This window comes from Callorhinus ursinus, unplaced genomic scaffold, assembly GCF_003265705.2.
Source record: "Callorhinus ursinus isolate GAN/ISIS: 27379988/994484 unplaced genomic scaffold, GSC_fseal_2.0 scaffold31, whole genome shotgun sequence".
In the NCBI taxonomy this organism is placed as follows: Eukaryota; Metazoa; Chordata; class Mammalia; order Carnivora; family Otariidae; genus Callorhinus; species Callorhinus ursinus.
The window spans coordinates 11070965-11096173 of NW_027397093.1; the positions used below are offsets into that span (position 1 = coordinate 11070965).

Here is a 25209-nt window from a genome sequence, read left to right on the forward strand (position 1 = left end):
GTTGTTCTGACTCTTAAGTTCAGACCTATAACAAAGCTCCTTTATTCCTTAGGTCTCTTGGTCTTCTGAGGAAGAAGAGAGAATATTAATATTCACAGTCCAAAATGTTACTGGACTAAGTAAAAAAGGGAATTTATAGGACTACATTGTGATTTAATAACATAACAAAATATAGTAAAAACAAAAAAGCATCTAGTCTCCTATCTCTAGTAGAAAAAAAAACAAACAAGAAAAAGGTAATTTCTCCCCAGGTCTGAATTTTAACTTATGGATATGTATATACAATATCACTTTTGGGGCGCCTGGGTGGCTCAGTCATTAAGCGTCTGCCTTCGGCTCAGGTCATGATCTCAAGGTCCTGGGATTGAGCCCCACATCAGGCTCCCTGCTCTGCAGGAACCCTGCTTCTCCCTCCCCACTCCCCCTGCTTGTGTTCCCTCTCTCGCAGTCTCTCTCTCTGTCAAATAAATAAATAAAAATCTTAAAAAAAAATACCACTTTCAAATATCACCAATAACCAGTATTATTTTCTTCCTTTTCGCTAGCTAATAATAATTATGTACAGATTGTATTATAATGCTGCTTTAGAAGTCCAACATATAAGCATACTTAAATTTTCTTCATGGCCAGTGGAAAGTAGCTGGGATAGCCATGGAAGTAATGATCAACACAGGTATCTTCAGAAAGAAGAAAAAGAAGTCAAAGAAAAAAATCCAATGTGCATGAAAAAGAAATTAGCCAAATGTACAAGTCAGGCTATTAAAAAAAAAAATCACAGAAAAATGGTAGGAAACACCAAATAGAGCATGTAGCAGGGTCTCAAATGTCAGATGGAAAGTGTGATTTCACCTACCATTGCTGTATGAAAAAGAAATAGGTTTGCAAAGATACTGAATATTTCTGAAAAGATTGGATAATGAAATGGGAGCCAATCATTTTAGTCTAAAAACTAGAATTCAAGAAATGTCTATCTTTTACCTCTTGTCCGAATCTGAGAGAACACATTATCCAATCTTAGTGCTTGCCTGTGGAGTTCTGGAGTCTCCATGACAAAGAATGAGTTTTCACTGGGTATCAACAACACATGGGTAATTGAAGGTAATACAGCACAGAGCTAGTAACAAAATACTGGCATTTTTATTGCACTAAACGTTATAAAGTGATTGGGCTAACAGATGGGATTTTGTTAACAGCAATTTTGACTTACTGTACATTGTATTACAAGTTGGCTTCCACCTACATCCATTTCAGAGACTGTGTTCTCACCAATCTTAGCCTTTCCTCTTGACTTTTTTGAATAGGACTTAACTGCTTTTCTTGAGGGAAGTAGGATTTCTGCATAGTGTAAAATTTAGGAATAATTTTTAAAAATAAAATGAGTACTCATTTCCTTCTATTCTTTCAGAGGTTTAGTTTCAATCTCCAAATTTCTTTGCATTGCCAATTACTCTTCATTTCTTGAGTAAATATTTTCCCTCCTTTGGGTCTCTGGACAATTTTCTCCAACTTACTCCTGTACATTCAAGCTCTTTTGTTTGGATTTCCCAATTCCAATGGATAATTTAAGAGATGAGAAATGAGACTTAACTGATATTTCAGTTTGAATTTCCTACCCTGTCCTAGAAACTTCCTACTTTTCTGTTGTATATCTTCTTTCCTTTTTTTTTTTTAAGATTTATTTATTTTAGAGAGAGAGAGAGAGAGAGAGAGAGAGTGTGATAGTGGGGGGAGGGGCAGAGAGACTCTCCAGCAGACTCCCTGCATAATGGGAAGCCTGATGCAGGGCTTGATTTCATGACCTGAGCTGAAGTCAAGAGTTGGAGGCTTAACTGACTGAGCCACTCAGGCTCTTTCCCTTTCTTCTCTCATCTTTCTGTTGCTTATCTTCTTTCTCATTTGTTAATTCCTTAAAGACAGTCTTTCTCTAGAATTCAGTTACCAATTTTCTGATCTGTTTTCTCTTTACATTTTTTGGGGGGTAATTTCCTCTATTATTTTTACTTGATATCATCATCATATATCCTGCTTCACTTCCAGAGTTCCTTTGACACTTTCTCTTTGCATCTGATAGCTTCAAGTTTTTGCCAAGTACATTTTATAAGCATAAGGCCTATAACATCTGTAACCTTGTTTTCATTCCTACCAACACAACCTTAGGTCAGGCCTGTACTACTGCTTGCCTAGATTAGTCACTTAACCAGTCTTTGGTACCAGTCACCCTCAGCTTGAATGCATCCTTGCACATGACCATTAGATTCACCTTCCTAAATATCAACTTCGATTAGCCTTTGCCCAAAAAGCTATTGCTTACTGATAAAAGTCCTAGTTCCACAGTCTGACTTTCAATGTCCTCCATAAAGTGCCCCTACTTTTCCTTTCTAGACTGATCTTTTACTATTCCCTTATACATGTACCAGATGCCACTCAAACTAGAATACTTGCTATTCTCTGAACATGCCTCAGGCTTTTTTGCCTTCATGCTACCTTGCACATGTAGGCACTAAATGAATTAGAATACCCTTCAACCACCCTTGTCAAAATCCTATCAATCCCTCCAGGGTTAGTTCAACCATCTTCTGCTTAATGGAAGCCTTCTTGAATTGTTCATGGTCTCTCCTTTCCCTATCTCCAGATGTGGCTTTCTGCATTGCAGAAGAGTTTTGCTCAATTTGTAAAGGTTTCTCTTATGGCAATTATGTGAAGACTGGAAACATAGTTATTTGTATAGACAGTTTATCTTTCCTACTATATTATGAACTCTAAGTGCAGAAACTTTCACTTTGTATCCTAAAAGCATCTAACATATTGCTCTGCACAGAATAGATAATAAATCCTTGTTGATTCACCAAATGATAAAGACAAAGCACTTGCCTACATTAAGCAAAGAAGAAATACCTCTGCAATACCTTTATATTGACTTGATTTCTTGTGTTCATACTTTATTTTTGGGATCAGAGTTCACTAACTTAGTGCTGTGTAAATGCCTCTATTATGCTATTTCTTGCACTGCATTATAATTTATTTACATGGTCTATTTTCTCCCCTAGTTTATGAGCTTCTTTAGAACTGGGTTTTATATCTTATCCTAGAACTTTGCCTTGCACTTAGTGTGATTAAATAAATGTGCACTGGAATGAGTTAAACCGATCAAAAGAATGTTTTTTAAAAAGGCAAAAGATCTTTGTACGTATGAGTACTGAGATTTTCAAGAATGAGATCTACGATTTGGTGAAATATTTCATAAATTGCTGGTTTGCTGGTTCTGTGAGAATATTTATGCAGTCCATATCTTGGTCATAGCTGCAGTCCTGCTCTGGAAAGTTACCATAAAGGATGTTGGCATTTGCCTCATTTCCAAGTGATATACAAATAACCAGGTGATCGCTTTTCCTAAGAGAATACTTTATTCTGAATTTTAAAATTATATTTTCAAAGATATAGAGAGTTCAGACATCACTGGCAGATACTGGGTATCACAGAGTACAATATAAGGAAAAGTGTCAAAAAATTTACAATAAAAGCAGCAAGAATAGCAAAAAACAAACCAACAAGTTAACTAAACAAAAACCACAAAACACCCTACATACAGATTAAATAACAGAGGTAAATAGTAAACACAATTCAGTTTGAGGACTTGGTAAGCTACCAACTAAGCACTTTTATGACAAGCTACTATTTTACTTTGCTGAGCTGCAAGATAATTAGAAAATTTACAGCATGTGGGATAAAAACAGAAGTCTAAATGAGCTTATAACCAGCAATAAGTCACTATGGTACACTTCACAATTTTAAAATGAAACCTTTCTTTTTTCTCTAGCAAATAAATACTAATATATGCTTGTAGGACTTCTCTTGGTTATGATGATCTGGGTGGATTTCGGTTCTCTGTTGTAGGCATAAAAGGGGGTAGCAATAACTATCTTCCATCTGTTTCAAGAACTTTAGCAACCAATTAACATATTAGATACCACTTATTTCCACGGTTATATGGCACTCTCCTAGACTCATCTGATTAACCAAAAATAAGAATAATTAAGATGAATGCAAAAACTGAAGTCAGAGTATAGTAGATTGCAATTGAAATTAAAAGGAAAGAGAACAAAAGAAGGCTTTATGGTGGAAGGGAAATTTTTTTTAAAGTAAACCCTACCCCCAACGTGGGGCTTGAACTCATAGCTCCAACATCAAGAGTTGCATGCTCTACTGACTGAGGCAGCCAGGTGCCCCAGAATTTGATACAAACCTAGAAAGATAGGTAAAAATTTAGGTGAATATATAATAAGGAAGGACATAGAGGTATGGAAAATGAAAGGTGTATTCTGGGAACAGCAAGTGGTCCAATTTGGCGGGATCATAAGGGATGAGTAGAGGAGCAGAAAGCACTACAATTTGAAAGGTAGAGTTAGTCTTTAATAAGCTAGGACAATGGATTTATTAATTTATTTAACAATGTAGTATGTAGATAGAGAAGGTGAGAGATACTAAAGTTTTTGAGTAGGTAAGTGGCATAATTAGGACTAGATTTGAGAAAGATTAGCTTACCTAGTAGCATTATGCAGACTGGATATAAAAGGTTAGACAAATGAAGATTCCTACATGGCAAATCAGAAAACAGATGACTAATACAAAATATTTTAACTCAAAGAATAAAGTATAGAAATGACAAGTTCTGGGGCGCCTGGGTGGCTCAGTCGGTTAAGCCTCTGACTCTTGGTTTTTGCTCAGGTCATGATCTCAGGGCTGTGAGACGGAGCCCCACGTTAGGCTCCACACAGTGTGGAGCAGGCTTGAGATTCATTCACCGTCCCCTTCTGCTCCTCCCCCCTGCTCACACACACTCTCTCTCTCGAAATAGATAAAATCTTTTAAAAAAAATTAAAAGAAGAAAACAACAAGTTCTAAGATACACACAATATAATGAATTTTAGGTAAACAATCAGCTTGCTTTCCATGTTCATAAAATAATAGTATAAAAACAGTCCTAGAGTTGGAATAAAGAAACATGATTTCCAATTCTTGCTTTGCCTCTTACTTTACCTCTCATGTGACTTTGGGCAAGACACAAATTCTTTTTCGCAGATTCCTCATCTCAAAAATGAGAAGCTTATAATACTTTCTCAAGTCCTTCTGATTCTAAAATTCAATGACCATAAAAATGATTTTATGGAAGGTCCCTAACAACGAGACAACCTCCTATGAGGGAGAGTTTCATAAGCAAGAAGTCCAGCGACTTTGGCCTAAATCAGTGAGTAGATTTAAGTATCTGTCATTTCCTACTGCTTATATCTTTTTGCAAAAGGTAAAGTAACTTTTTAGAAGACAGGAAGATTCATTCCTTCTTTAAACACCAAAATTCAAGAAACCTTTCGCCTTATTCATGGATACTTAAACCCTTGCCAAGAAAAACAAACTGTAAAATATGGAGGTTGGAAAATGTGAATCATCACTGGTATTAAAACCTACATTTAATAATTATGTTGTAGTTTAAAACTACTGCTGAATCCCATTAGGTTTTTAAACATAAATTCAATAAGAATTTATGATTTTATAAATGGCATTTAAATGTATTCAGAAGTAGAAACAAGAACCATCTGATAGAGAAGTGATTGTGGTTAAAACGAAAAGAAGGAGAAAATAAAGACATAAGGAGGCCAGAAGGTGAAGGAGAGGAAGGAAATAGAAAGTAATGATTCTATGGCTAGAGTTAGGCAAATGCTTATAAATTCATCTTTTGTGTTATGAATTTTCTTACTTGATGGGATTCTGAATTAATACTACAATAAAAGATGAGGCACCTGTCATTTAAGAAGCAGAAATTATTTCAGCAGAACTTTGTGCCAAGTTCTTTAGGATTTTCAGAACATATGGAAATATGCACCACATGACTGAAAATAACAATTTGGCCTTTATTCCACATCCAATTTGGATTTTATTTAACTGTCTTCTAAAATTTTTATTCCATCTTAATTTTATCATATTCATTAATCTGAAAACTAGAATTGCAAGTGGGGTCTTATAACATTGTTCCTCTTCCTAAAACAAGCTTTATGTCTTATTTTTGATACAACCACTTGTTTAGAAGATCACCAGTGTCATAGGCAGTAATCTTGAATTGTTAAAATCTTTAACTCTCTTAATTCAGTTGTAGGGAATAGTTTTGCAAATATTGTTTCATCAACTCAAGAGGCACTTACTAAGGACACAGTAATGTTTCTGGAGCACTGCTGGAGCTAGGCTGAATTCTAAGACCTGTAATTTGACTTTTCAGGCCGTAACTCCCTTTTTCTCAATGCTTTTACTTTCACCTGACCTTCAGACTTCCAGGGCTTTAAAACCATATTCAAAAAAATTTAGGGCCCCACAAGGTCTATATACTTTTTCTGTCCATGCTACTAAGCAATTTTCTTAGGGTCCTCAAGGACAGAATAGGGAAGGAAAAGAATAAAATGTCAATCTTTCTTTTTTTTAAGATTTTATTTATTTATTTGAGGGGGAGAGAGAGAGAGAGTGCATGAGGGGAGGGGCAGAGAGAGAGGGCGAGAGAGAATCTCAAGCAGATTCCGGGCTCAGCATGGACTCCAACATGGGGCTTGATCCCACGACCCTGAGATCATGACCTGTGCTGAAACCAAGAGTTGGTCACTTAACCAACTGAGTCACCCAGGCACCTCATAAAATGCCAATCTTGAAGGGCCAATGGAAAATGCCGAACACAAGAAGTTACATCTAAGCTACTAAGGCAACCGGCCTTGGCCAAGATTCTCACACTCCAAGAAGCATCAGAGCCACTGGACTTGAAGGGCTAACAGTAGGTATCTCTCAGTAGAGACAATGGGGACAGAAGACTTGGCGGGGGTGGGGGGGGATGTTTTACTTCGTGAGAACCTTGAGGAGGTGAAGGAAAGTACCCCAGTAATGAATTATACTTAGTTTTCCAGGAAAGGGATTTAAAATTGTATTTCATTTAATTCAAGGAAAATAAGATTAAAGTGATTTGGACTGTGTGTGTGGATCCTGTGAAATTAAGGAGCAAGAACACAGCAAACACACACACACACACACACACACACACAAAGGCTACAATAAAAAAATAACGTATCTTTTATCAAATACATGATAGTATAGTGTACAAAAGTTAAGAAATATATACTCACATGGTGAAAAAATTCAGAGTTCAAAAAGAAATGGAATAGGGTTAGTCAGGAAAAGTTTGTTAGAGAAAAAAGGATTTCTGTGTTGTACCTTGAAAGAGCATCTTGGGGAGAAAAACACTAAAAGCATTAAGAGCAAAAACTATTACAGGATTCTAAGGAAATCACAGGACTGGGGTACTGGACCATCAAAAAGAATAGATGAAATACCATTAGTTTTCAGGTTTTGAAAATTAAAGGTAGAATGTAATATATTTTCTTTTTTTCAAGTGGCTTTCCTCCAAATCTTGATGGACTCCTTTAATTTAAATGGTCTTTTCTGGGAGATATCAGAGATTCTGACTTTTGACTCTAAGCAAAGAACTATTAGAAGCCAAAGATACAGACAGCAGAGAGATGCCTGGGGAAGTTTATATGTGAAATAGGTTGTTTTTCTAGACATACTTGTTAGCCAATTATTGTACAACAGTATTCACTAAAGTAGTAGCTTTCAAGGTTTCTTAACAGCAACCACAGTAAAATATTCCCTTTACTTTGCAACATGCCATACACAAACATATGTACACATGCATTTATATAAATGTATATCCTTATATCTTTTATACTGATTTCACTCAGAACTGCTAATTTTGTCCCCTAAAGTAAAAGTAGGTATATTATTTACAAAGTAACATGGGCCTTTGAAATTCAGACTTGAGAAAGTTCCTTAAGGGAATTTTATAGTGACTATAACATAGTAAGTACTCAATATATTAATCTATCCTTTCACTTAATAAGCACCCACTACGTGCCAAGGACTGTTAAGAACTAGTAATAGAGTAATATTAAGGGGGACGTTTAAAACTGTATTTTAAGGCTGGTTGTGGTGTGGATGAAGAAGGAATCTCTAAGAGATTGATAGTTGAGGCTTAGAGAATGAGTAAGAGTTAACTGGGTGAATAATACTGAATAATGGGGTAAAAATAGGTCAAGGCAGAGGGAAGAGCATTTGGAAAGAGCCTGAGAGGACAGGAGAAAGAGTTCAATGGTTTTTATAACTGAAAATAGGCCAGTGTGGCAGCAGAATAGTTAGTGGACAGACAGTGTTATGGATTCTGAATTTTGTTCTCAGTGAAAAACCAAATAAAGCAAATAACCATATCACAATATAACCAAACAAAGAAAAAATGGTATTTGTTCGATGTAAAACTAAATCCAGAAACCAAATTTAATTTTGCCCTTGACCTGGTTTGCAAGGACAGTTTTAAAGTTATAGAGCATAAAATATAATGCAAGTGTACTTGACACAAAGAACACTGATATAATTTCTTGCCAAAGCAGGCATTTATTGAAAGCACATGTACTACACTAAAAAGGATCCTAAAATTTTATGTGCCACATTTGATAAGGGATCTAATTTATATTCTGGCATTTAGCTGGAAGCCTGGATTAGTGATGCAGTAACATAATAAGGACCTAATTTTCTCTGTTCTTTTATAGATATGTCATATTCACTTGGTCACTGGCAATTCCAATTAGCACAAACTGATGCACTAATTTCAAACAAAGGTTAAAGGTCATGAACAAGGCGAGTAAGACCATCTCTAAAGAAAATGAAACAAATTGCTAATCAGTGAAAATGGATTTGCACCCATTCCAATATACTCTAGTCCTTGAACCCATCCCCAAATCAAACTTTTTATGGCTTTTCTACCTGTTCTACTTGCCCTAGTTCTGTACAAAGTACCCTACAGACATATATTTTTAAAGTCTATATTCCTTTAAAAATGCCATATAGGCCTTATTTATTCAAAAACCATTTATCAAGTATGTAGTATGTGAAGACAGTGGGCCATAAAGAAAAGACATGAATCATATTTTTGCACTTCTCCTGTAATGGTATTTTCCACAATTAATGCTGGTGTTTCTCTGGCTCACTTTCCTCCTACACTATCTATCTTGCTCACTGTTTTATCAGGAGAAGTGCTTGGCACCTAGAAGGCAATTAAATATTTTTTGAATTAATAAATGGTTTTTAGGGACCTTTAGTGGTGAGAATTTTGTGTAAATGCTCAAGAACACCAGATATAAATGACTAAGCACCAAAAAAACCCTCCCAACTAAATGTCACTTGAAGTTAACTGTAGACCATAATATCAGAGGGCAAACTTTGGGGATCCATTATAAAAAATTATAAGATAAAGTTGGGAGGCAAGGCGATGAAGAAACAGTAAAACTGTGTCACTAATCCTTACAAGACCTTTTACAACATGCTTTGGATCCTCCAAAGAGTACAAAATTCATTCTGATAAAAGCCATGTCTACAAAATTCATTAAATATCCAGATTTTCAGTTCTGCACCCTAAGAAACATATTTCTGCATACCAAGATCTCTCATATATAATAGCAATATAAAGTGACAACTAGTTTAATTGAACTGAAAATGGAGTACTTTCAGTGTCCCACCTACTTTCTTAGGTAGTTCTTATAGGGCCTCAGGTGAAAGACTAAGTCAATTAAAACATATTCCTAAATGAGGTATTTCTTTTTGTGGTATTAAAAAACAAAAATTAAGTTGAGAGCTTTAATGGGCTTCAGATTTTACAACTGTAAAAAGAAGGGATGGATTCAGATGGCCTCTTAAGGGGACCCTTCTAGTTCTAAGTCTTGTTTTATGACCAGTGACGAAGCTTATTTTCTGAGTGTGACTGTGGTTCCTGTAGTATGATTATATTACTTGAAAATATTTGTGGAGTTACTAGTTGTAGGGAAGTATTTTTTACGATTATTATGATCAAGAAAAGAATTATTTAAATGATGTCTAAAGGATTATGATGGCTTTTTTTTTTTTTTTTAATGTGTCTACTTGGTTAGGCTGAACTATCTTCCCCAGTTATGCAATCGAGCACTAATCTAGTTGCTGCTGTGATGGAATTTTGCAAATGTAATTAGAGTCCCTAATCAGTTGACTTTAAGTTAATCAAAGGGAGATTATCCCAGGTGGGCCTGACTTAATTAGGTGAGCCCTGTAAAAGAGAGCTTAGGCTTTCCCTGAGCTGAGAGACTAACCAGCTTATGTCCACAGGGTTTCAACCTATTTATGATCCTCCTTTCCTAACTGGATTTTGGGTTTACTTTGCTAGCCTCTAGAACTGCATACGCCAATGCCTTATAACAAATTCCTGTATCTGTATCTACTTGTTCTGCTTCTCTGTTTTAACTCTGATTCATATAATGATGCTTTATAAATTATAAAAAGGGAACACTTTAAAATATTTTAACAATTCCAATCTATTTCAATAAAATGAGTGAAGCTGAGGAATAGACATGTATATATTGGGCGGATGAAGTCTATATTCAGAGGAAGGTTTGAGGTGTTCAAAGGTTACCTTTGATGCCCTATCCCCAGATTCACACTGTTCATCTTTTCCCCTTACCTCAGACTACTAGTCTTCTCATTGTCTCTTACCTTTCCTATCCAAAACTGAGATGAGGAAAGGCTCTTAAACTTACTCACACTGTGGTGTTAATACTCGACAACATTTAAAATGCTAAAATTTCCAGAAGGTCCTTCAACTTTAATAGAGTAAAAGCTTTAAGACAAAGGAGTAATTGGCAAGTGGTGGAAAAAGCAGACTTAAATTCATAAACTCTCAGATGACTGTGTATTCTGCCTACGTGTAAACTAGCCATGTTCAGTTGTTTTGATGATTTCTTTTTTTTAAATACCATTTCATTAAAATTAAAGTTTTGCCCTTTCCCCTGGCTGGCAGCACGGAGGCCGCACGATGCCTGTGGTTACTGTAAAAGACATGAACCAGCAGGAGTTTGTCAGAGCTCTGGCAGCCTTCCTCAAAAAGTCTGGGAAGCTGAAAGTCCCTGAATGGGTGGACACTGTCAAGCTGACCAAGCATAAAGAGCTTGCTCCTTACAATGACAACTGGTTCTACACACGAACTGCTTCCACAGCACGGCACCTGTACCTCCAGGGTGGCGCTGGGGTTGGCTCCATGACCAAGACCTATGGGGGACGTCAGAGAAATGGGGTCATGCCCAGCCACTTCAGTAGAGGCTCCAAGAGCGTGGCTTGCAGGGTCCTCCAAGCCGTAGAAGGGCTGAAAATGGTGGAAAAGGACCAAGATAGGGGCTGCAAACTGACACCTCAGGGACAGAGAGATCTGGACAGAATTGGACAGGTGGCAGCTGCCAACAAGAAGCATTAGAGCAAATGCTGGGTCAATAAATTGCCTCGTTCGTAAAATAAATAAATAAATAAATAAATAAAATTAAAGTTTGACTGACACATAGTGTTACACTAGTTTTGGGTGTACAACATAGTGATTCAACAAGCCTATACTTTATGCTATGCTCACCACAACTGTAGCCACCATCTGTCACCATACAGTGCTATTACAGTATCATTGGCTATATTCCCTATGCTGTACCTTTCATTCCATATTTCACTTATCTGTGGAATTAACAAAAAAAACAGGGGCACCTGGGTGGCTCAGTTGTTAAGCATCTGCTTTCAGCTCAGGTCATGATCCCAGGGTCCTGGGATCGAGTCCCGCATCGGGCTCTCTGCTCCACTGGAAGCCTGCTTCTCCCTCTCCCACTCCCCCTGCTTGTGTTCCTGCTCTTGCTATCTCTCTCTGTCAAATAAATAAATAAATAAAATCTTTAAAAAAATAAAATAAAATAAAACACAAATGAATAAAAAAACAAACAAAAAGCAGAAACAGACCCATAAATACAGAGAACTGATGGTTGCCAGAGGGGAGGGGGGGGTGGGGGATAGGCAAAATGAGTGAAGGGGAGTGGGAGATATAGACTTTTTATGATTTCTTCATTTACATTCTAGAAATGACTGTAGCCAAAGCTTCCACACCAGTAACATTTCCTTAGCAGGTAATACTGCTCCAAAAGAGACAGTTTTTTCTATTGTTTTATTTTGGTTTTGGGCAGGGGTCTTTATACATCATTGGATAATTATAATTTATTTTATTATTTAACTTTTTTTTATAAGAGATGGGAAGGGGAGAGGGGCAGAGGGAAAGGAAGAGAGAGAATCTTAAGCAGGCTCGATGCCCAGCACAGAGCCCAACATGGGGCTTGATCTCACAACCCTGAGATCATGACCTGAGCCAAAATCAAGAGTCAGACACTTAACCGACTGAGCCACCCAGGCACACCTATCATTTAATTTTTATTTTTAATTTTTTTTCTTTATCATTTAACTTTTAAAGTACTTAATGCTACGTATTCCAAACTAGACCACCATGAGCTCTTTGAAGACAGGCTTGTAACTCACATTAAAAACAAACAAATGAACAAAACATTCTAGGGCACCTGGCTGGCTCAGTTAGTGGAGCATGAGACTCCTGATCGCGGGGTCGTGAGTTTGAGCCCCACATTGGGGGCAGAGATTAAATTAAAAGAAAAAAGTTCCACTACTTCTTTTTCTTGTAAGAGCCCAGCAATAAAACAGGTACCCAATAAATATTTGTTGATTTAATAATTTCTAGAACAGTATGTAGAATGAGGATAATTGTGGTTTGCCTTTTATGTAAAGGAATTTTTCCTGCTCTGTGTGAAATGCCAGTAGCCATGCCTTTCATAATAATACCATAACTAGGAAAGGTGTAGATGTATTAGCCACAAAACTAATAGTAAATATTAAGACACATAAAAGACTAAACTAGTTAAATTTCATAAAAGGACAAACTACTTATCTGTTGTTATATGTAGCTTTTTAGTTTTGCTTTACATATTACACATTATTTTCACTTTACAGTAATGTTCAAAAGTAGCTGCTAATAATTCTAGAGAATTTGGTCATGTTATGTGTTAATTTGTTTTACAGCAATATTCAGAAGTACCTCCTAGCCATTCTAGAGAATTTGGCCTGTTGCTACGCTAAAACATTGTTGCAAATATGATTATATCTTTAGATTGTACATAGACTATTGACCCATCATCTAGCAGACACCTGATATACCATAGAACTCAGATGGTTAGATTCTGTAAACAAGTGAATGAATATGTACATGAGACCCATATGAAATGGACAACTCAATATTAATAAGGGTTAGAAGCTATAAAAAACAAGACTAATAAATCTAACTATATATAAATTAAAAACCTCCATATACTAGAAAGCACCAAAAATAAAGACAAAAGACAAACTGGAAGGAACATTTACAAGTCAACTAGGAATTTTTTCTAGTGAACAAAGGAAAGGAAACACAAAAGAAAAAAGTTAGTAGGGAAAACTGAACCATCCAAAAGAAAGAGAGACAAAGAATTAAGGAGAGAACAGAAGATGAAAATACAAATGGCTTAGAAACATTAAAAGATGTAACTCTAGAAATACAAATTAAAATGATGAGATGTCATTTAAAATTTATCATTTCAGCAAAGCTTAAAAACACATTTAAATTGGGGATATGATTTGGAAGAAACTCTTAGGGCAATAGGCAATATCTATCAAAATTTAAATTTTCATTTCCTAAGAATCGGCAGTTATAGTTCTAGAAATTGAGCCTACAGAAAAATTTACATAAAAGTACAAGACATAGGGGTGCCTGGGTGGCTCAGTCCATTGAGCGTCTGCCTTCGGCTCAGGTCATGATCCCAGGGTCCTGGGATCAAGCCCCGCATCAGGCTCCCTGCTCAGTAGAGAGCCTGCTTCTCCCTCTCCCTCTGCTGCTCCCCCTGCTTGTGCTCGCTCTCTCTCTCTGTCAAATAAATAAATAAAATCTTTTTTTAAAAGAGTATAAGACATATATTAACATAGCACTATTCACAATAACAAAAAATAGACAACATCCCAATAGCTTTCAATAGGAGAACAAATTATGGTACAGTCATTTAATAATACAATTATTATAAAAAATAAGGAAGATAAAGTCTGTATTAACAAGAAAAGCAATCTAGGTTGTTAGGAAAAAAGCTGCAAAGCAGAAGTATAGTATGCTCTCAAAATAAATGTTTTTAATATTTCTTATAATAAAAAATAATCTGGAAGGGCATACCCCAAACTAAGAGATTATCTCTTATGAGATGTGGTGGGATTACAGAAGTTTTCTTTCTGTATTACCTATTTCTGTAGTGTGCAACCTTTTTTCTTTTTAGAAAGTTTTATTTATTTATTTTTAATTTAATTATTTTTTTTAGATTTTATTTAAACTCAAGTTAGTTAACATATAGTGTATTATTATTTTCAGGGGTAGAATTTAGTGATTCATCAGTTGCATATTACACTCAGTGCTCATTACATCAAGTGCCCTCCTTAATGCCCATCATCCAATTACCTCATTCTCCCAATCACCTCCCCTCTAGCAGCCCTCAGTTTATTCCCTATAGTTAAGAGTCTCTTATGGTTTGCCTTCCTCTATGTTTTTATCTTATTTTATTTTTCCTTTCCTTCCCCTATGTTCATCAGTGTAGTGTACCATTTTTCAATAATGACCAAGAAAAAAAATAATAAGGTTCAAGTACAAGACTATAATGACATCTCTGGTCACTTGCTCTACTTTGTTGTAAATTATCTGGATATAAAAGTACCCATATTACATAGGTTTTTTTTTTTAAAGATTTATTTGAGAGAGAGATCGCACGCTTGCAAACACACGTGCGAGCAGGCGGAGAGGCAGAAGAGAGGTACAGAGAGAATTCTCAAGCGGACTCCCTCTTGAGTGCAGAGCCTGACGTGGGCTCAATTCTAGTGCCCTGAGATCATGACCTGAGCTGAAATCCAGAGTCCAACACTTAACCATCTGAGCCAACCAGGCACACCTACATAGTTTATGTAATACTAAATCACATGTCTTTCAAATTATAAAAGGGGATGAAAAAACACAAATATTAAACAATCAACATATATCCCCCATTAGTAGTAGCCAGCCAGCCAAATACGTACGCCTATTTAGCTGCTTCTTCCTTTTTAAAAAAGATTTTATTTATTTATTTGAGAGCGAGCAAGAGGGAGCGAGCTCGAGCAGGGTAAAGGGCAGAGGGAGAAGCAGACTCCCCACTGAGCAGGGAGCCTGATGTGGGACTGGATCCCAGGACTCTGGGATCATGACCTGAGCTGAAAGGCAGATGCTTAACCGACAGCCACCCAGGCACCCTTAGCTTCTTAAATTTACTAATTTGTGTGTGAAGACCAGTGATTCACCTCTTACAAAATTTAGTCAAGAGTATAAGGTAAGGAGGAAATAAAGCACTGGAGTCCTCCGCTACCTATAGTGTAGCTGTTTCTAGTAGTTTCAGTACATAATATTTAAAAATTTTAATTTATAGTTCTAGTGACAATAGGTGTAGTACAACTGGCAGCTCAAATTGAAATTTCCTTATATTTCCTTATTTTATTCTAGTGCTTATTTTATACGTTAGAAATAGTTACAGAGTAGCATCATTCACTAACATGTTATAGTACTTGGACTATTTCAAGTAAATATATAAGATCCACAGTAATAGGGGTATGCACCTGTTTTATTTCTTGAGGCCTGACAGTCTACTACATACTCTAAAAGAACACAAGAGTAAGGTAGAAGTGGGGACCTGACGGCATCGATCACAGAAATCTGCTGTCCTTTTTGATACACTGCTGTGTAACCCATGCTTAAATCTTACAGAGCAATAATGGTCCTAAAAGGGAACTAATAGTGTATCTCCAGCTGTGCCTGGCATCCTCCTCTCCTCAAATTCTCAAAAGAATCCTATTTTTTAAAAACTTGATACATAAAAGCAAACAGTAGGAGAAAAGCTAAGATTGGTTAAGGATTGGTCAATAAGATAGAGAAAATGTTTCCATCCCTGGTATATATGCCCCTTCCGTCTAATCGCCTGAGTGGTACTGATATTCCAGTAGAAGATACTTGGTTAAATATATAATAGCAGAGTCCCTGCTGGTCAAAGCTAGTAAAGCTGTCCTTTTAGCTCAGTGGCAAAGAATATATACCATATAGTACAAGAAAGGTTGGAGACTTGATATGTACTCTTGCCAATTGCTTTTTACTTTAAAAGCTTTCTAAATCAATGACAAGCTATCTGCACCAAGAAGGGTATGGAATGGCCTCAAGTTGTAGATGCAGCCCTTATGTAGAAAATAAGCATGGCTCATATGGCATATTGCTGTTCTCTATTTTAGAACTAGCACAGGAACCATGTGATGTGTTCATTGCTATGGTAACTACATTTCAGTAGTGAACAGGAGAGCAAACGGGCATGTAAAACATGTATAAGTTGTCAATATTTAAGTAATTGCTGTCCTGGAGCTGCAATAACTTAAATTTCCTTGCTGCATGGCTTATTAAAATAAAATTCCACCCCTTACATATTTTTTTTAAATGAGGTTAATAAGCCTTCACTCCCCATAATGCCTTCCCCATTCAAGAAAACAAATGCATAATGTCTTTCAGACGGGGTTTCAGTTGCTTCATGGAGAACTACTGTTATTGTTACTAGAGATCCAGGCTTCTAAAAAACTATGTGCAGTGTACTATAAGATATAAAGACGAAGGGAGTCTCAGCCTGGTCAACAGAAAAAGAGTGCTCTGCCTACTTTCTCTAGGGGGTTGAGTCTACTGGTAGGACCAACAAAGTCCAGTTTTTAGGTTGATTTAGGGGGGAAAAAATCTCTGATTCGACATCAGAGTTAGTTCACGTCTATGTCCTTTCTCACCAGTGCAACCTAGAAAGAAGATCCTCTGAAGACTTGGTTATCTTCGATTACCTTTAGATCGGTCTCTGACTGTCCTGCATTTCAATGTATATTTAATTTTAAACTTTCTGTATGATGCCGCTTAGGAACAGAAATCATAACAAGTTTCTCTCCCAATCCTCCCTCTCCTCTGATCCTCCCCCTCTCCCTCTCTTTTGATCCATGGTTCTGATTTGTGAAACAGCAAAAGGGATTTCACACCAATTACTTAAAAAAGGTTAATTAGTTGAATGAGTTAAAAATGTAATTAGGGGGCGCCTGGGTGGCTCAGTTGGTTGAGTGTTGGCCTCTTGGTTTCATCTCAGATCATGATCTCAGGGTTGTGAGATCAAGCCCCAAGTTGGGCTCCATGCTGGGCGTGGAGCCTGCTTGGGATTCTCGCTCTCTCTCTGCCCTCTGGCACCCCACTCGTGCACACACTCTGTCTCTCTCTCAACAAAAATATAATGAAAAAAGTCAGCCCCTAATACAAATTATATTAAAAAGTTAAATTTATACCAAATTTCATATTATCTTAAGCCTGTGGTTACATTAATAAAATGGCTTACCACAATGACTGTAATACTATGGTTATGGGGGCACCTGGGTAGCGCAGTTAGTTAAGTGTCTGCCTTTGGCTCAGGTCATGATCCTGGGGGCCTGGGATTGAGCCCTATGTCGGACTCCCTGCTCCGTGGGGAGTCTGTTTCTCCCTCTCCCTCTGCTCCTCCCCACTGCTCACGCTCTCTCAATCTCAAATCAATAAATAAAATCTTTAAAAAATACTATGGTTATGAATAAAAATAAGCTATATCTGCATGTACACAAAATTACGTTTTTATGTAAATACTTTGGGGTTCTTTTATAAAGGACCATTTCTGTGAGAAATAAAACACTGTTTCACTAGAATAAATATTAATATCAAAATGGACTACTAAAAAAACCCATCAGAATTATGGTTATTCTTTATAGTGAATGACAATGTTCTTATAATTTGGTATTAACTTTTACCTGCAACTTTTTTTTGTTACAACCTTCAAATTTAGAAAATACAGTACCATTTATTGGAACATGGAGGAAAATCACACTAATATGTGATAAAGGACATTATATTTACAGTCTATATTTTATACATATAATTATTCATACAGAAATTTAGCTGAAAAGATAATAAATTTGTATAAAGAAGAGTAATTTGTACTTTGTGCTGTTTCAGCAGTAAGAATAATTTCTTCACACTCATTGGTTCAGTGGCACCATATGGGGCATGTGGATCTTCAGATACCAAAAATGTCTCCAAGATACATTTCATTCTAGTGTGTTAAAACTTTCTACCCTGCAGCTGTCATTATAACTATATAATTCATACCCTACTATAAAAATGCAAATCATATAGCTTACTGTGCTTATAGGAATAGAAGGAATTTCTAATGGTATCTATATTTCCAAGTCATAAATACAACTCTTTGTTAGAAGCATTCCATACATGTGAAGTCACTGATAATTTTGCTGATATAACAACAAATGGGGTCAAAGAATGAGAAAGGAAATGGGACCAAAAAATATTTCAACAACAGAAAATTATATAGCAATGTAAATTAATAAACTTTTGCTACATACAGCAACATGGATGAATCACAGAAACCTATTATTGAAGAAAAAGAGCAATACCATAATACACCATTTCTATAAAGCTAAAAGTGAAGCACATAATATACTGTATAAAAACATGTATGTATATATACACACATATATGTATACATAAACATATATATGTACATATGCAAGGGATAGATATATACACCCGCAATGAAATGAAAATACAAAATCAGATTAGGCATAGCTCTGCAAGGGATTGCTAAAAGCTTTAAATACTTCAAATGAAGGGGGAAGCAGAGGCATCTGCTTTGTAACATGTGTTACACATATTCTTTGATCATATTAAATATTTCATTATAAAGAAAAAAGAAAAATATAAGACAAGAGAAAAAGAGTTCATCAATGTACAATTACTTTACCATGGTCAGAACATTATAGTTCACATTTTACCACAAGAAATGGTAAGAGAACAGAGTACAAGAGCCTACCGTGGGAAATCACCTTTTTTCCTCAATATATATGCAAAGGCAAAAAGGCAAAATATTCACCTTTTTCCACAGGTAATCTTTAGTCAATTTGTTTAGATAATCTTTTCATAATTTGTACACCATATATAAGTATATAAAAAATAGCATTAAATAAAAAACTGTTTTCTTTCTCTAGAAACAGAGGATTTCTTTTTTTAATTTTTTTATTTTTTATTTTATTTTTTTAAAGATTTTATTTATTTGACAGAGAGAGAGACAGCAAGAGAGGGAACACAAGCTAGGGGGAGGGGGAGGGGGAGAGGGAGAAGCAGGCTTCCCGCGGAGCAGGGAGCCCGATGCAGGGCTCGATCCCAGGACCCTGGGATCATGACCTGAGCCAAAGGCAGACGCTTAACCGACTGAGCCACCCAGGCGCCCCGCAGGATTTCTTTTTTTAAAATTAATTTTATTATGTTATATTAGTCACCATACCTCATTAGTTTTTGATGTAGTGTTCCATGATTCATTGTTTCTGTATAACATCCAGGGCTCCATGCCATACATGCTCTCTTTAATATCCATCACCACGCTAACCCATCCCCCACCACCCTCCCCTCTAGAACCCTCAGTTTGTTTCTCAGAGTCCATAGTGTCTCATGGTTCGCAGGATTTATTTTTCTTATAAAAAATGGTGAGACATTAATAGAATTGCTTGGTTGGCTCACAATTAGCTATCAATCATAGCATTTTGTATTTTCTTGTTATTGAGGTATAAATAAATGTACAGTATGATGGCACAGATCTTAAATGTTCACCCCAAACAAGATACAGAACATTTCCATCATCGAGAAAGTTCTCTACTGTCCCTCACTAGTCAATCCCTTTGCCTCCTTAACAAAGAAGGAACACTTTCTGACTTCCATCATAGATTGTTTACATGGAATATAGAATGCAAATATTCTTTTGTGTCTGACTCTTTTTGTTCAACATAATATTTTCTGAGATTTATCCTTGTGGTTGGGGACATCAGCAGTTCATTCCTTTTTATTTTCTAGTAGTGTACTATAAATGAATATACTATTATTTGTTGAAAAATTATCCTGTTGATGGACATTTCTGTCTCCCGCTATGAATATTTTTATGTAAGTCTTTTTGTGGATATACGTTTTTGCTCTTCTTGGGTAAATGACTTGCTGAGTCGTAGGGCAGATGTATGATGAACTTTATAAAGCAAACAAAATAACTCCCAAATAATTTTCCAAATTTGTGGTCCCATCAGCAAAGAATGAGAGCTCCAGTTGTTCCATATCCTTGCCAACACTTGGTGGCCCTATTAACTTAAACCACTGAAGTGGGTAGGCAATGGTATCTGTGGTGTTAATTTGTATTTCCCTCATGATTAAGGATGTTGAGCCCCTTTTCATGTGCTCATTGGCCATTAGAGTATTCCTTTTGTTGAAGTGTCCAAATATTTTGCCCAATTTTTTTTTTATTGTGCTGTTTGTCGTCTTACTGATTTGTAGGAGTTCTTTATATATTCTGTATATAATCCTTTGTCAGATAGATGAATTGGGAAATGTTTTCTCCTCATCTGTGGTTGGCCTATTTGTTATCTTAGTGTCCTTTAAAAAAAAGTAATTTTATTAAGGCATTAATTTACACTCTACAAAAGTACAATATGGGGAGGTTATTGACCCATGTTCAAGGGTCAATATACTAATATTGGCAAGCGGATAATTATTTAACTACCAAGAATATAAAGACTTTAAGAATTGATTGTACTATCCTGATTCCCTACTACTATGCCAAGTCAACACATGTGTACTATACCTCTATTCCAATCTGTTAAAAACAATGTGGCCATGTCAAAGCACAGAGCTTGTAACGCTACCACCACTGCTCAAAAGCTTCCAATATCTTCCTTTTGTTGCTGCAAGCAGGACAAGACCAGGGGAGAGCAATTATGAGGCTATTGTAATAATCCAGAAAAGTGATGATAGCATCAGGAACCAGAAGGAAGGCAAGAAAAGTGGTAAGATGTAGTCAGATTTTCAATATATACTGAAAGCAGATTCAAAAGCAACTGCTTTGATTAAAGTTAATATGTAACAATGGTTATTAAAGCTTCCTGACTGCCAATCACTAGACATCTATCCCCGACCTAAAACTGCCACTCAAGGTCTATAAACTAAGAACAACATCTAGACACCATAAACTTCTTTAAGATGCTCAAAGAATCAAGAAATAATCTCTTAGATGTATATGGCATATCTACCGCTATCAAAACCTCCATCATAATTTCAGCGAGTCAACATAAATTTTACACCTATTATACACATGAAAACTACAGGTGATAAAAATAAATCATAACACCTTTTTGCCTACTCTAATCTCTCCTTCCTCAAAGAATATATAATCTACTAAATCATCCATATATTAAGATAAAAAACCAAAGCTGTATAAGAACCAAGTGTGATAGCCTAAAGAATATTCTAGAAACTCGGGGAGATGAAGATTTCATAGAAGAAACTGGATCTATCCCTTATGACACAACATAACCCTATCCCCAACTTAGGTTTTTAGGAATATACCCTCATTTTATGTGATTTCAGAACAAAGTACATTCCTTTCATAATATGTGTCTATTTGTAATTATAAGTTAATGAGTGGTTTAATTAATGTTGTCACTCTCACTAGACTAAAATCCATGAGTGTAGAAGTCCTGTCTATTCTTGTTTACCAAAGTATCCCCCATATCTGATAAATGGTAGAAACTTAATAAATCATTATATTTCATTTTAAAAATATCTTTATATTTCACATTTCTATTTCAGTTGAATAAAGGAAGGCAGGATGTCCAAATTTGTCTGCCAGGTATTCCAAACTCATGGAAATTTGATTCTTATCAACTTAGATACAACAGGTAACCTTTGTCCCAAAAGGTCTGATTTTATTCATAGTGCAAATTCATTCATTCATTTATTCATTCACTCATTCATTCAGAAAGTATTTATGGAGTATCTACAGTGTGCAGGCACTGTTTAAGAGGTTGGGGATGTAGCAGTGAATGAGACACAAAGTCTTTATCCTTATGGACTATACTTCATAGAAACTACACTCACTCCTGCTTCAGTGGCATTCTCAAGCCATTCATTCTAGGAAACGTTGTCTTCACTTCCCTCCATCACTATCATGAAGTTTTTCTGAACACTCAATCCTCCAGTAGGGTCGACAGATAAAATACAAAAAACTTAGCTAAGTTTGAATTTCAGATATGCAATGATTAATTTTTTAGTGGATATCCCAAATATTGTGTGTCCCATCTGAAATTCAAAATTAAATGGATACCCTATATTTCTGTTTCCTAAATCGGGCAACCTCATTATCTGGTAATTTCCCCCATTTCCAAATTTCCAATCTAATTATATTCAGAATCATAGAGATTAACATTTAATTGTTGCCTTCTATAGGATTTTTGTTTTATTGCTCCATGTTGTAAGCACTTAACAAACACTTGATAGATGTATTCAGAAATTTAAATTACAATTAAGATTTATTTATAAGACGTTCTTCCCAACTGTATTAGTAATACTAAAAAAATGAGAATTTATAAAAATGTCTAATACAGGACTAATGAAAATAAAAAATATATAGCCACCCAAAATGATAATTGAAAGAACAATTAATGACACTAGAAAATGCTAAAAATGTACTGAGAAAAAGGATATAAAATTATAATGGAAATAATTTCAATTTCTTGAAATTTTGCATACATAGAACAGTTGGCTCTACTCTTTAAAAATGCCAATATCATGAAAGAGAGAGAATGACCAAGGAACTGTTCCAGATTAAAGGAAACCAAGAGCTATGGCATGTAAAGGCAATGTATGCTCCTAGATTGGATTTTGGAGTAGGAAAACAAAATTGCTAGAAAGGGCATTCTTGGGAGAACTAGAAACATTTGAATATGTACTGTGGTTAGGTGTATCGTATGCCAAGAGAGGGAACGCTCAAAGCATAGGGGAGAAATGTAATTGTCCTCTTCTTACAACTCTTCTCTAAGTTGGAAATCATTCCAAACTAAACAGTTTAAAAATACATATGGAGAAAACACTGTAAGAAAATACATGAAAAAATTTAGAGTCATTAATGCTGGTTGATATGATGAATGTTGATTTTAATTTTTTCTTTGCTTGTTTCTACATTTTTCATTCTCTACAATGAGCATGCATTATTATTATTATAGCTGGAAATTTAAGAAAATCATTTAAAGGTACTTTGATGAAATATACAATTCACAATTCATTAATTTGTCAAGTTTATCTATTTTGATGTCCCATGTTGATATTTTACAAACCTCAGGATAAGAAATTATTGTAAACATTTTATTAAATGATCATTGTAAAATAAATTACAGGACTGAATATATTCAATTACTTTCCTAAGTAGAGGTAACCAAAAATAAGTGTCAGAAGTTTGTTCATCTACTAATACTAGTCTACTCTTTTACCCACTATCCAGAATATTCTACTGTCCTATAAGTAATTTTTTTAAAATACAGGTAATTTTTAAAGGCTCTAACTTGAAATTGATCTAGGTATAAGCAACCTTTCCAGAAATATTCCCTCTACTCATGTTACTTATCTTACAGAGACAAAGGCAATCTGAAAACTAAAATCAGCAATGTCTTGGGAATATTATTCTATTGCTTAGAAAAAAAAAGAAATACAAATCCTGAGGTGAGTTAACATAAATCTGAGAGTATCTAAAGAAATAGAGATGAGAATATTTCCAGAAAAGGCCTACCTCTTCCTATGCCCTTGCCACCCAGTAATTAATGCATTAAAATTACATTTTTAAAGGCAACCCTGTCTCATAGATCTTCCACTTCTTCCATTTGTTATTTGAAAAACAGTACTAAGTACCATTCAGCTGTGATAATGTTGCTTCGTAAATTTAAAACTTTTTCACCCATTGTGTAGCTGTCGAAATGTCCTCAACAATAAGCAAAAATTCTGCTAATTTATTTTGCAGTATTCCTTGTGGTGCATTTCTAATCCACATAAGAAGAAATATAAACTCTGACTTTAGCATAACAAAGGTGAAGTATGACTATGAAGGAGTAAACAATGTTCCTCCTGGAAGAGGTAGGAACTGGAGAAGTCATTTCTGAATTAATGCCATGACGAGAGAAAGAAAATATGTATTTCCTCATATGGTAAGAAATTAATTTTCTACAACCTATCAACCCAAATTGGCTTGACTCTGTAAATAAAAGAATTCTATTTATCAAATTAAGAATTTTAACTTCATTTGAATAAATGATTGCTAATATCCACTCTATTAACTAGTGTCTTCATGTTTAATATTAGTTTTATTCAGATCAATTACTGAAAAAATACACTGCCTCTCAAAATGAATTATTCATTATCGCTTATAAATAGCTCATATAGCTCAAAAGGAATCGTAGTTTAACATTAAACAACGATAACGGAAACACCATATCTGTTGGGCTTAAAAATATCTAACACAAATCCTATGAGCAGTCATATTTCTGAATGAATATTAGAACACCCTTCCAAGGAAAAGGAATTAAAAATAGGAGGAGCCCATCAGCTCTTAAATATAGGAAACCATGATAGATTTAAGTCTTCTGTTATTTAGTCAGCAAAATTTGACAACTGGGAGCTCAAGTCCTAGTCCTCTAGCCTTCTCTACACTGTCCATAAAAGCAGAGAGGAAGAAAGCTGACAAAATGCTTTTGGTGGAAACCAGAGTCCCTGGGCTTGTTAAATTAGTACAGGGTTACCATAAAACTTAGGCTTTTAAACTATTTACATTAGCTGGGACCCCTAAGTTGGACCTGAATCTAATATGTGAAAACATACTGCAGATTCCTATTTTGAAAAAAGTTGAGAGGAGAGACTGTGATAAGTAACTGACTGTATATAATAGCAGTGCTAACATTATTAAGAAATTTTAGAATACCTAGTACAGAATACCAGGACTGACACAGAATATATTCTCAATAAACTCTGTTCAAATTGAAGAACATTAAATCACTAAGAGAGTACCTTAAACTAAAAGGAAGAAACTAAACTTTTAACTCCATTCCTTTCAAAATCTATCACCCAATAATTCTGTTTTTATATTGATCACTTTGGCAAAGCACACAATTTGGGTATTACCAAAATTGTGAAAGATATTCTTTCATACTTATGCCTGTGCTCAAGATCATCTAGATTCTACTTTACTTGCATTGTATTCTGCGATAACAGAGAGAAGTAAAATAAGATAGCACTGACTT

General features: G+C 35.5%; 1 protein-coding gene and 1 pseudogene across 8 annotated transcripts in view; one reads left to right on the top strand and one right to left on the bottom strand.

The window, feature by feature from the left end:
• The window catches only part of ADK (adenosine kinase), a 492673-nt gene that overhangs the window by 109302 nt on the left and 358162 nt on the right, over positions 1–25209 (bottom strand). The gene's annotated exons all lie outside the window — the stretch shown is intronic.
• On the top strand, positions 10873–11864 carry LOC112807673 (small ribosomal subunit protein eS19 pseudogene; annotated as a pseudogene).